The sequence below is a fragment of the Sapajus apella genome, unplaced genomic scaffold (assembly GCF_009761245.1).
Source record: "Sapajus apella isolate SASKATOON/1434 unplaced genomic scaffold, GSC_monkey_1.0 scaffold44, whole genome shotgun sequence".
Lineage (NCBI taxonomy): Eukaryota > Metazoa > Chordata > Mammalia > Primates > Cebidae > Sapajus > Sapajus apella.
In genome coordinates, this window is record NW_022436984.1 from 5,357,864 (window position 1) to 5,371,714 (window position 13,851).

General features: G+C 41.1%; 1 pseudogene; it reads left to right on the top strand.

Annotated features, from left to right (window-relative positions):
* The first annotated feature begins 3,758 nt into the window (after positions 1–3,758).
* Positions 3,759–4,133, top strand: LOC116524126 (annotated as a pseudogene).
* The last annotated feature ends 9,718 nt before the right edge of the window (positions 4,134–13,851 follow it).

Genomic DNA, 13,851 nt, shown 5'->3' on the forward strand with positions numbered 1-13,851 from the left:
GAGGGAAAGAAAGGGAGGGAGGGAGGGAAGGAAGAAAGAAAAAGAAAGAAAGAAAGAGAAAGAGAGAAAGAAGGAAAGAAAGAAGTAAACTTCAAATACTTTAAATGTGCTATACTTAAATAAATTACTCTTACAAAAACTCAAAAAAATTTAAAAATCCAGAAATATATTAAGAATATATTAAGAAACTCAGAAATATATCAGAATCCAGAACTATAATTAAGGTAGAGCTTTGGCAAAAACCACTAGTTTAGTTTTGGTTCAATAAAAACAGCTCTGTTGTCTTCAACTTATCAATGTTAAAGATAATACAACCATACTTTTTATTTTACTTGGGTATGTTTTTTTCTTAAACCTACACAGGTTTACTGTTCAAATAAGTTAGCATTACTTCTATATGATTTAAGATAATGAACATGTAAATTTATGTTTAGCTAAATTGAATCACTCTGATTAATTTTATTTCAACAATAAGTTTTATAGTAAGTAGACGACGTTGATTTCTAAGATATTTAATTAACTTAAAACCTTGAATTGATAGAAATGTGAGATAACTCACAGGTAATCATTGGATACTGAGATATAAGGAAGGCAGAATACTGAAATGTTGATTACTAAGTATAATTTTAAGTTATGTAATTTTGCTTCTTATTTTTACATACTGTAGTGTTGGGAGCCCTCCCGTGTGAAACCTTGCAAAGCGAGTCTCACTGTATGGGTGGTTGAGCCCGGAATGCAGGGACCCCAGGAGGAGGGAACTCAAGATAAGGAAGTTGGAGACACAAGGGAGAGTCTAGTTAAAAAGATAACCATATGTTGGAGGAAGGAACAAAAGATAACCAGATGGGCATGCAGTCCTGAGGAACAAAGTATTGTGTAAACTATATGAGTAAGCATCTTTAATCGCTACCCCTCACAATTCCCTATTCTATATCTGTCATCTACATTGTGCTTAGCGTGTGATTTATCTTCTTGTTTTTCTGCTGACAATAACATAAACAAGATTTGGAAAATGTATATATTCTGAACTTCTGAAGAATAAAGTTGCTGGTGGAGCACTTACTCCTCAGCCCTCCTGACCCCGCTGTTCTATCTCCTTTTCTTCCTGCGCACCCCGCACTCAGGTTCAAATCCTCTTGCTGGTCGAGAGTTCCTGGCACTATAGAAAGATAGGTATATTTGTCATTTTCAGATGTAAAAGCAAGGTGTTCTGGCTGCGGAAACTTGCAGGATGAGCTTCACTAGTCTGCTAAAATGCTGTATATTACAGACAAGGCTCAATTATCTACTACCTATCCCCATTTTCTCTCTGAAATAAAAGTGAGTTATTTTCATTAAAAGTTATCATTAATATGAGAATTTGTAACTATTCTAGGAAAAATCAAGACAGAAAAATTCAACTATACATGTGCTTTTATTTTATCAAGAAGAAAGGAGTCATTTTGCATTAAAGCAGTGATTCTCAATCTTTTTGCTCTCCAGATCTCTTTTTTTAATTGCATTTTAGGTTTTGGGGTACATGTGAAGAACATGCAAGATTTTTGCATAGGTACACACGTAGCAGTGTGATTTGCTGCCTTCCTCCCCCTCACCTATATCTGGCATTTCTCCCCATGCCATCCCCCCAACTCCCCACCCCCCGCTGTCCCTCCGTGATTCCCCTCCAACAGACCCCAGTGTGTAGTGCTCCCCTCCCTGTGTCCATGTGTTCTAATTGTTCAACACCCGCCTATGAGTGAGAACATGTGGTGTTTGATTTTCTGCTCCTGTGTCAGTTTGCTGAGAATGATGGCTTCCAGGTTCATCCATCCTTCTCAACCTCCCAAAGTGCTGGGATTACAGGCATGAGCCACCGTGCCCGGCCCGTACTCTTAATTACCTAAGAAAAAAAGGAAGGGCTTGGCACAGTGGTTCACACCTGTAAAACCCAGTGCTTTGTTTTTTTTTCCCCATTTATTTATTTTATTGCATTTTAGGCTCCCCTCCCTGTGTCCATGTGTTCTCATTGTTCAACACCCGCCTATGAGTGAGAACATGTGGTGTTTGATCTTCTGCTCTTCTGTCAGTTTGCTGAGAATGATGGCTTCCAGGTTCATCCATGTCCCTACAAAGGACACAAACTCATCATTTTTGATGGCTGCATAATATTCCATGGTGTATATGTGCCACATTTTTCCTGTCCAGTCTATCATCGATGGGCATTTGGGTTGGTTCCAGGTCTTTGCTATTGTAAACAGTGCTGCAATGAACATTCGTGTGCACGTGTCCTTATAGTAAAATGATTTATAATCCTTTGGATATATACCCAGTAATGGGATTGCTGGGTCAAGTGGAATTTCTATTTCTAGGTCCTTGAGGAATCGCCACACTGTCTTCCACAATAAAAACCCAGTACTTTGAGAGGCCGAGGCGGGTGGATCACTTGAAGCCAGGAGGAGTTCAGTTCAACACTGGCCTGGTCAACATGCTGAAATTCCCTCTTTACTAAAAGTATCAAAAAAAAAAAAAAAAAAAAAACAGCCAGGCGTGGTGGTACATGCCTATAGTCCCAGCAGAATCACTGGAAGCAGGGAGTCAGAGGCTGCAGTGAGTCAAGATTGCACTACTGCACTCCAGCCTGGCAATAGAGTGAGACTCCATCAGAAAGAAAGAAAAGAAAGAGAAAGAAAGAAGGAAGGAAGGGAGGGAGGGAAGGAGGAAGGAAGGAAAGGAAGGAAGAGCTAGGACTAGCCAGTGTGTGGCTTTGTCCCCCTGGCTTGACGCCTGTACTGAGATACGTCATGTAAGAGCCAGGAGAAAACTTCAGGGTAACTCTGACCACAAGAGCGACAGCTCTCTGAAAAGAGGCTGGCCGGGTACCCAGCTCCAAGGAGGAAGCTAAATAATTGTTAATTCACTTTCTTCCTCTGTAAGGAACCACTCCAGAAGGTGGAGGGAGAGGAACTCAGCTCAGCTCCTTTCAGCCACTGCCAGCAGATACCAAAGGAAGCCAGACCCGGCTGTGACTGGAGAAGAGTGAATGCCCCAGAATGTCCTCTCATTGAGAAGTAATTAAAACCTTTTTTTCTAGAAAATGATACTTGACCAGGATCTGTTCATTTCTTTAAGCACAAAAGCCAGCACTGTCTAAACTAATTTCACAATTGTTCAAGATGAACATCTGTAGAAACACACTGGCCACTCCACCAAAGCTCCTCACCTGTATGTAGCACCCCATTGGTCCACAGAGTAAACTTGCAGCTTTCACTTAAATTCAAGGTTGGTTTGTTTTAAATATGGTATGCTAGACAATGATGGGGACTGAAGTCTGCCTAAGCTCGCATCAAGCAAAGAGACTTCTAGTAATAAAGTAAGCGGGGAATATGGTCTCAATTAAAAATATGTATATAGTAGCCGGGCACAGTGGCTCAGGCCTGTAATCCCAGCACTTTTGGAAGCCGAGGTGGGTGGATCATGAGGTCAGGAGATTGAGACCATCCTCACCAACACGGTGAAACCCCCTCTCTACTAAAATACAATAAATTAGCCAGGCGTGGTAATGTGTGTCTGTAGTCCCAGCTACTCAGGAGGCTGAAGCAGGGGAATCACTTGACACTGGGAGGCAGAGGTTGCAGTGAGTTGAGATTGCACCACTGCACTCCAGCCTGGTAACAGAGAGTCTGTCTCAAAAAAAATAAAATAATAAGACAATCAGCTGCCATCCGAGGAGCTGAGGAAGGCTAGAGCTCTCAGGAACAGTCCTTTCAGGGGCACTCAGGATGGTCCAGTGTCTGGCATACCAACATAGGCTTTCCTACAAAACAGCCTCCAACAAAACTAGGCTGTCCCGAACCCCTGGTAATAGAATCGTTTACCTTTATACGAAGAAGGTTGGGAAGGCACCAGAATCTGCATGTGCCATGTGCCCAGGCAGACTTTGATGGGTTCGTGCTGTAAGACCTAAAGTTCTTATGAGATTGTCCAAAACAAAGAAACTTGTCAGCAGGGCCTATGGTGGTTGCATGTGTGCTAAATGTGTTCGTGACAGGATCAAGCATACTTTCCTTATCAAAGAGCAGAAAATCCTTGTGAAAGTGTTGAAGGCACAAGCACAGTCAAAAAGCTAAATAAAAAATGAAACTTTCTTGAATAATGAAAAGACTTGCCAAAAAATACACACACACAAAACAAACAACAAAAATATGTGTATAGTGAGTGGAAACTGAGCAGACAATATCTACTGTAGGATTCAGTATAAAATGCCTTGGCTGAGCAGTCTGTTGGGAACCTGTATGTCACTAGCTATAAGTTTTCTTTTTCTCTTAGGCTGCTCAGATTTCTCCAAAAGACGCTTTAAATCTACTGCCTGGAAGGTGAGGCTCTGGCTGCCAGAGATCCAGAGCCCAGTGGAGCTAGAAAGCCAGAGGTCTCCATATTCAAGACCAAGAATGAGTTAAGTGAGATATACTTTTAACAGAATTTAGTACTCCCTCTTTTTTTTTTTTTTTTTGAGATGGAGTCTTGCCCTGTCACTCCCACAAACAGTGTGTAAAACTGTTCCTATTTCTCCACATCCTCTCCAGCATCTGTTGTCTCCATATTTTTTAATGATCACCATTCTAACTGGCATGAGATGGTATCTCAATGTGGTTTTGAATTGCATTTCTCTAATGACCAGTGATGATGAGCATCCTTTCCCCATTGCTTGTTTTTATCAGGTTTATCAAAGATTAGATGGTTGTAGATGATTGTTGTTGCTCCAGAGGCCTCTGTTCTGTTCCATTGGTCTATGTCTGTTTTAATACCTGTACCATACTGTGCTGTTTTGATTACTGCTGCCTTGTAGTATAACTTGAAGTCCAGCAGTGTGATGGTGCCAGCTTTGTTCTTTTTGCTTAGGACTGTCTTGGCTATGTGGGCTCCCTTGCGGTTCCAAATGAAGTTTAAAGTGGTTTTTTCCAGTTATGTTTAGAAGGTCATTGGTAGTTTGAAGGGGATAGTATTAAATCTATAAATTACTTTGGGCAGTATGGCCATTTTCACGACATTGATTCTTCCTAACCATGAGTATGGAATGTTTTTCCATCTGTTTCTGTCTTCTCTTATTTCCTTGAGCAGTGGTTTGTAGTTCTCCTTGAAGAGGTCCTTTACATCCTTTGTTAATTGTATTCCTAGGGATTTTATTCTCCTTGTAGCAATTGTGAATGGGGGTTCACTCTTGATTTGGCTCTCTGTTTGTCTGTTATTGGTGTATAGGAATGCTTGTGATTTTTGCACATTGATTTTGTATCTTGCGACTTTGCTGAAGTTGCTTATCAGCTTAAGGAGAGTTTGGGCTGAGATGATGGGCTCTTCTAAATATACAATCATGTCATCTGTAAGTAGAGGCAATTTGACTTCCTCCTTTCCTAATTGAATACTCTTTATTTCTTTTTCTTGCCTGATTGCTCTGGCTAAAACTTCCAATACTATATTGAATAGGTGGTGAGAGAGGGCATCCTTGTCTAGTGCCAGATTTCAAAGGGAATGCTTCCAGTTTTTGCCCATTAGTGTGATATTGCTTTTATTCTTTTGTGATACATTCCATCGACACCTGGTTGATTGAGATATTTTAGCAGAAAGAGCTGTTGAATTTTGTCAAATGCCTTCTCTGCATCTATTGAGATAAACATGCAGTTTTTGTCTTTGGTTCTCTTTATGTGGTGAATTACATTTATGGACTTGCATATGTTGAACCAGCCTTGCATCCCCAGAATGAAGCCTACTTGATCATGATGGATAAGCTTTTTGATGTACTGTTGCAATCAGTTTACCAGTATTTTATTGAAGATTTTTGCACCTATGTTCATCATGGAGATTGGCCTAAAGTTTCTTTTTTTGTTGAGTCTCTGCTGGGTTTTGGTATCAGGATGACGTTGGTCTCATAAAATGAGTTGGAGAAAATTCTTCCTTTTGTATTGTTTGGAATAGTTTCAGAAGGAGTGGTACCATCTCCTCTTTGTATGTCTGGTAGAATTCGTCTGTGAACCTGTCTGGACCTGGACTTCTTTTGGTTGGTAGGCTATTAAGTGCTGCCTCAACTTCAGCCCTTGTTATTGGTCTATTCAGGGTTTCAACTTCTTCCAGGGTTTAGGCTTGGGGTGGGGTGCAAGTGTCCAGGAATTTATCCATTTCTTCCAAGTTTACTGGTTTATGTGCATATAGTTGTTTGTAGTAATCTCTTACGGTAGTTTGTATTTCTGTGGGATCAGTGGTGATATCCCCTTTATCATTTTGTATTGCATTTATTTGAGTCTTGTCTCTTTCTTTTTTATTAATCTGGCTAGTGGTCTGTCTATTTTGTTGATCTTTTTGAAAAACCAGCTCCTGGATTTATTGATTTTTTAAGGGTGTGTGTGTGTCTATCTCCTTCAGTTCAGCCCTGATCTTAGTTATTTCTTGTCTTCTGCTAGCTTTTGAGTTTTTTTGATCTTGCTCCTCTAGCTCTTTCGATTTTGATGATAGGATGTCGATTTTAGATCTTTCCTCACTTCTCATGTGGGCATTTATTGCTATAAATTTCCCTCTTGACACTGCTATGAATGTGTCCCAGAGACTCTGGTACATTGTGTATTCATTCTCATTGGTTTCGAAGAACACCTTTATTTCTGCCTTCATTTCGTTGTTTATCCAGTCAACATTCAAGAGGCAGTTGTTCAGTTTCCATGAAGTTATGCGGTTTTTAGTTAGTTTCTTAATTCTAAGATCTAATTTGATTGCACTGTCGTCTGAGAGACTGTTTGTTATGATTTCCATTCTTTTGCATTTGCTGAGAAGTGATTTACTTCCAATTATGTGGTTAATTTTAGAGTAGGTGTAATGTGGTGCTGAGAAGAATGTACATTCTGTGGATTTGGGGTGGAGAGTTCTGTAGATGTCTATTAGGTTCACTTGTTCCAATTCTGCATTCAAGTCCTGGATATCCTGGTTGATTTTCTGTCTTGTTGATCTGTCTAATATTGACAGTGGAGTGTTAAAGTCTCCCACTATTATTGTATGGGATTCTAAGTCTCTTTGTAGGTCATTAAGAACTTGTTTTATGTATCTGGGTGCTCCTGTATTGGGCGTATATATATTTAAGATAGTTAGCTCTTCTTGCTGTATTGATCCTTTCACCATTATGTAATGCCCTTCTTTGTTTGTTTTGATCTTTGTTGGTTTGAAGTCCATTTTATCAGAGACTAGAATTGCAACCCCTGATTTTTTTTTGTTCTCCATTTGCTTGGTAGATCTTCTTCAATCTCTTTACTTTGAGTCTATTTGTTTCTTTGTGTGTGAGATGGGTCTCCTGAATACAGCACACTGATTGGTCTTGACTATTTACCCAGTTTTCCAGTCTGTGTCTTTTGATTGGGGCCTTTAAGCCATTTATATTTAATGTTAATATTGTTATGTGTGAATTTGATCCTGCCATTTTGTTACTGGTTGTTTGTTTTGCCTGTTGGTTGACGTAGTTTCCTCATTGTGTCTTTGGTCTTTACCTTTGGTTCGTTTTTGCAGTGGCTGGTACTGGATATTTTTTTCTGTGTCTAATGCTTCCTTCAGGACCTCTTGTAAGGCAGGTCTGGTGGCAATGAAATCTCTCAGTAATTGCTTTTCCATAAAGGATTTTATTTCTCCACTTAGTTTGGCTAGATATGAGATTCTGGGTTTGAAAGTTCTTTTCTTTAAGTATGTTGAATATTGGCCCCCACTCTCTTCCGGCTCATGGGGTTTCTGCCAAGAGATCTGCTGTGAGTCTGATGGGCCTTCCTTTGTGGGTAACCCAAACTTTCTCTCTGGCTGCCTTTATCGTTTTTTCCTTCATTTCAACCCTGGTGAATCTGACGATTATGTGCCTTGGGGTTGCTCTTCTTGAAGAGTATCTCTGTGGGGTTCATTGTATTTCCCATATTTGAATGTTGGCCTGTTTTGCTAGGTTGGGGAAGTTCTCCTGGATAATATCCGGAAGTGTTTTCCAGTTTGGATTCATTTTCCCCGTCCTCTTCAGGCACACCAATCAAGCATAGATTAAGTATTTTCACGTAATCCTATATTTCTTGAAGGCTTTGTTCATTTCTTTTCAGTCTTTTCTCCCTTTTCTTGCCTTCTCTTTTTATTTCATTGAGTTGATCTTCAATCTAATATCCTTTCTTCTGCTTGATTGATTTGGCTATTGAAACTTATGTATGCTTCACAAAATTTTCGTGCTGTGTTTTTCAGCTCCATCAAGTCATTTATGTTCTTCTCTAGGCTGGTTATTCTAGTTAGCATTTCGTCTAATCTTTTTTCGAGGTTCTTAATTTCTTTGCATTGGGTTAGAACATGTTCTTTTAGCTCAGAGAAGTTTGTTATTACCCATCTTCTGAAGCCTGCTTCTATCAGCTCTTCAAAATCATTTTCTGACCTGTTTTGTTGCCTTGCTGGTGAGTCACTGTGATCCCTCTGGGGAAGAGAGGCATTCTGGACTTTGATGTTTTCACCCTTTTTGCACTGGTTTCTTCCCATCTTCATGGCTTTATCTATTTTTGAAGTTCATGATTTCAGGTGGGATCTCTGAATGGATGTCCTTTCTGTTAAAGTTGGGGTTATTTCTCCTGTATGAGGCATTTTTTTTTTTAACACAGGTGTCAGTGTGCCACTTGAGACAGTCTGTCCATTGTCTGCCTGTAGAGGTGCTGCTGGGCTGCCTCAGTCTCGGCCAGGCTGCTGTTTATTCTTCACCTGGTTTCCACTTATGCTGGTGAAATTAGCCCCACCTTCCCAGTGGCAGGCTTCTTTCCCTCTGCTGAGTCTGCTGCACCAATATGGAGCTCTGCCTGATGTGTTAACTGTGAAAATATCCCAGGAGAGGGATTCTGGTTGCCGGATCTTGCAGGGGTGGGGTCTGTAAGGCCATATCCCCCTCCCTGCTTTCAACTCTCCCTTCTATGGGATGGGCAGTTCCTTCTCGCAAGCTTTCTCAGTGTTAGTCCAAGTCTCCACCCTGCTCTGTGCTGAGAAGACACCGGTCTGGCTGGGGCTGCCGGCCTGGGCTATTGCCCGGGTCTGCAACTCAGGGCAGTTCTCAGCCACACGGCATTTTCCTGGGCTGTGTGTGCCGAAGTCTCAGAATGTAATGCTATATCTGATTCAGAGTACAAAGGAGGTGACGACCCCAATCCTTCATGCCAGGTACACTTTTCAGGTGGGGCAGTGCCCCTCCTTGCCTCAGCTCACCCCCTTTGGCCTGCTTATGACATCTTTTTTTTGGGTTAATCCCGCTGTTCAACCAGACCCTTTGGAATGAACCTGGTACCTTGCTCAGAGACACAGATATTGCTCTAATTCTGTGTCTCACTCAGTGGGAGCTGCACTCTGGAGAAGCTCCCTTTTGGCCATCTTGGTCCCCCACTCAATGTTCATTTTTTAAAAATATAACTGAACAGTATCCATTGTATGAATATATCACAATATGTTTATCCTGTGGATGGATGTTGAAGTTGCTTCCAGTTTTTGGTTACTTCAAATAAAGGTGCCACAAACATTTGCAAACACGTTAAAATTACTGTTACTAAATGTGAACTCTGTTAAGGAATATGAAAGGAGTGCCAGGTGTGGCGGCTCATGCTTGTAATCCCAGCACTTTGGGAGGCTGACGTGAGCAGATCACCTGAGGTCACAAGTTCAAGACCAGCCTGACCAACATGGAGAAACCCCGTCTCCACTAAAAATACAAAATTAGCCTGGCATGGTGGCGCATGTCTGGAATCCCAGCTACTCAGGAGGCTGAGGCAGAAGAATCGCTTGAACCCAGGAGGTTGTGGTGAACTGAGATCATGCCATTGCACTCCAGCCTAGGCAACAAGAGTGAAACTCCATCTCAAAAAAAGAAAGAAAGAAAGGAGATGGAAGGGTCATGAAATGTTATTTCCAATCCTGACATCCTTATGCTTGAGCTAATGACAGATCCAGCCTCCCTTTGACCACTTAAAAAGATAGGAAACAGAATGAGTTTAAACACATGGCTGGGTGCAGTGGCTCACTTCTGTAATCCCAGCACTTTGCGAGGCCAAGACAGGCGGATCACCTGAGGTCAGGAGCTTGAGACCAGCCTAGCCAAGATGGTGAAAGCCCGTCTCTACTAAAAATACAAAAATTAGCATGAGATGGCTCATGCCTGTAGTCCCAGCTACCAGGGAGGCTGAGGTGGTAGGCTCACTGGATCCCAGGAGGTGGAGGTTGAAGTGAGCCAAGATCGCACCACTGCATTCCATCCTGGGTGACAAAGCAAGACCCTGTCTCAAAAAAAAAAATCAGCCAGGTGTGGTGGTGCCCACCTATAATCTCAGCTACTCGGGAGGCTTAGGCATGAGAATCGCATGAGCCCAGGAGGCTGAGGTTGCAGTGAGCCGAAATCATGCCACTGCACTCCAGCCTGGGTGACAGAGCCCAGACTCTGTCTCAGAAGAAAAAAAAAATAGTTTTGTGTCTTCAGACCCACAGATGCTATTAGATACTAACAGAAGAGGGGAACTATCGTTCAAGAGTCTACTGAGTGGTTTCAGTATAATTCCAGCAATAAGATCCAGTTGTGGCTGACCATGCCCCAAGCGTGTAACAGTGTTAGCAAAGTGTTAGTGCTTTTCATCCTTATGTCACTGTAATCCTAAGAGGCAGCTAGCAGTATTACCTCATTTTACAAGGAAAGTAAGACTTCTGGCAAATAAGTGAATAAATGATAGCGTTGGAAATCAAACAAGTCAGTAAGACACCAAAGCCTTTGTTCTGTCCTCTATACCAGGGTTTGTCCGGTGGGGTGCAATGACTCATGCCTATAATCCCAGCACTTTGGGAGACCAAAACGGGTGGATCACCTAAGGTCAGGAGTTGACCAGCCTGCCCAACATGGTGAAACGCCATCTCTACTAAAAATACAAAAATTAGCTGGGCGTGATCATGTGTCCCTATAATCCAAGCTACTTGGGAGGCTGAGACAGAAGAATTGCTTGAACCTGGGAGGCAGTGGTTGCAGTGAACCGAAATCGCACCACTGCACTCCAGCCTGTGTGACAGTGCAAGACTCCGTCTCAAAAAAATGAAAAGGTTACTACAATGTCATCTCAGTTTATACCGAATCTGACCAAATTTTGAAGCATAATTAGGATGTCAGTGTTATTCAACAAAGACATCTGCTTTTAGAAATTTTATCTTACCACTGGTAGTGGTGGTGTGGGCCTATAGTCCCAGGTACTCAGGAGGCTGAGGTGGGAGGATCACTGGAGCCCAGGAGTTCTGGGCTGTGGTGCACTATGCCTATCTGGTGTCCACACAAAGTTCAGCATCAATATGGTGACCTCCCGGGAGTGGGGGACCACTGGGGTGACAGGCTCAGGTCGGAAATGGAGCAGGTCAAAATTCGCATGCTGATCAGTAGTGGGATCGCACCTGTGAATAGCCACTGCACTCCAGCCTGGGCAATATAGCAAGAACCTGTCTCTAAAAAAAAAAAAGAAAAAATAAAAGAAATTTTATCTTACCTTCCCATTTTATACAAATTGATCAATTTTCCCAAGTATGTTGAAATCAGCTGTAAAAATAATTGGGGTCAGGTAAAAACAGTAAATCCCCTGACATATGAATATCCAGACATTTATGTAGTTCGCATAATTTTCCTATCTAGCATTGAACTCATAATTATTTGAGTACCGACACTGAAATAAGATTGAGCTCCATTAAAACTAACTTAAAACTAAGCTGTTTGAGAAAAAAAGGATAATTAGCTAATCAATATGTATATCCATGTAAAGAAATACATTTTAAGGGTGGCTTGCTACGCCAAAGTCATGGAGTTTCCTCTGAAAGTTCTCAAGATTGGCTGGGCACAGTGACTCACACTTGTAATCCTAACACTTTGGAAGGCTGAGATGGGCTGATCACTTGTGGTCAGGAGTTCAAGACCAGCCTGGCCAAGACAGTGAAACCCTATCTCTACTAAAAATACAAATATTAGGCAGGCGTGGTGGCACATGCTTATGATCCCAACTACTCAGGAGGCTGAGGCAATAGAATCACTTGAATTCAGGAGAAGAGGTTGCAGTGAGCCAAGATCAGGCCACTGCACTCCAGCCTGAGCAACAGAGCAACTCTGTCTAAAAAAAGAAAAAGAAAGAAAAAAGAAAAAGAAAAAGATAAAGGTTAGTGTGAGTAGGTTTGGAATTAACTTTACTGGATGATTTTAAAGTCTCAGTATTTTCTAATTTTTTTTCCCATGGAAGTTTACAATTCATTATTGGAAAATTCCAAACCATTGTTTGATTTAGGTAGAGAAAAAGATACACTGATATCTCTCAAGTTATATATTTCTAAACATTGATGATTGCACATTATTGTGATGTGATGAAGGACATTATTAGAGGTGTCAGGATTGCTAGCAAACAAAATAAACTGTGTAGCCCTGGTGTTATACAATTCCAGGCTCTCTGTTGTCTATGTCCTGATATTAGAGGGTCTCCAGACCTCCTAACCACTCCTTCAACTTCCAACAGTTCCTTGAGGCAGAATGAAACCACATTGAAATACCACAACCACACACACTGCATTGGCTTAAATTAAACAGCTTGACAATACCATGTGTTGGCAGGAAAATAGAGCAAGAAGAAGTACCATTCACCACTGGTAGACGTATAAATGGACATACCCACTTTGGAAAGCAGCTTGGCACTGTCCACTAAAGTTTGTTGTACATACCCTATAACTTAGCAATTCCATTCCTAGGTAGACAGCCTAGAGCAGGGATTCTCAAAGTATGGTCCCTGTACCAACAGCATCAGCATCACCTGGGAACTTAGAAATGCCAACTCCTTGGGCTCCACCCAGAACTACTCAAGCAGCAACTATAGGTGTAGGGCCCAGCAATCTGGGTTATAATAAACCCTCCATGTTACTGTAGTGCATTTTAAAGTTTGAGAACTACTGCTATGGAGAATTAGAAACTTATGTTTATCAAGATACATGGACAAGGAGGTTTTTGACAGCATTGTTTATAATAAGCTATCATTGAAAACAAGCCAAATGTCAATCAATATCATAATGGATAAACATGTTATAGAATAGTTATGTAATACAGTGAAATACTAAAAAATATTGAATCACCGCTATATAAAATATCATGGCTATCTCAAACATAATGGTGAGTAAATATTGAAGATGCAAAGAGTACGTTTTTATATCTATATAGAGAAAGGTTCTTGTCAAAGTATATATATATACTTTGAAAATTCTATGAGGTGTGTATATATATATATACACACACACATAATGGTCTAAGAATTCAAAACTATATCTTCAGTTCTAATCCTTCCTTTCTTCCTTTCTTTCTTTCTTTCTCTCTTTCTTTCTTTCTTCTTTCTTTCTTTCGTTCTTTCTTTCTTCTTTCTTTCGTTTCTTATGAGACAGTTTCACACTTGTTCCCCAGGCTAGAGTACCACAACCTCTGACTCCCAGGTTGAATTGATTCTCCTCCCTCAGCCTCCCGAGTAGTTGGGATTACAGGCATGTGTCACCATGCCTGATTAATTTTGTATATTTAGCAGAGATGGGGTTTCTCCATATTCGTCGGGCTGGTCTCAAACTCCCGACCTCAGGTGATCCGCTCATCTCAGCCTCCCAAAGTGTTAGGATTACAGGCATGGCCATCTCGCCTGGTCCAGTTCTAATCTTTTCTTAGAACTCTAAGCTGACATGTAACTAGTACCTACCACACAATGTGTGTTCAGCTCATATAACATATCTTATTCTTTATAACTATAATCTCTGTAGTGACAACAGAGTATTTCATAATATGGGTATACCACATTTATTTAACTACTTTCT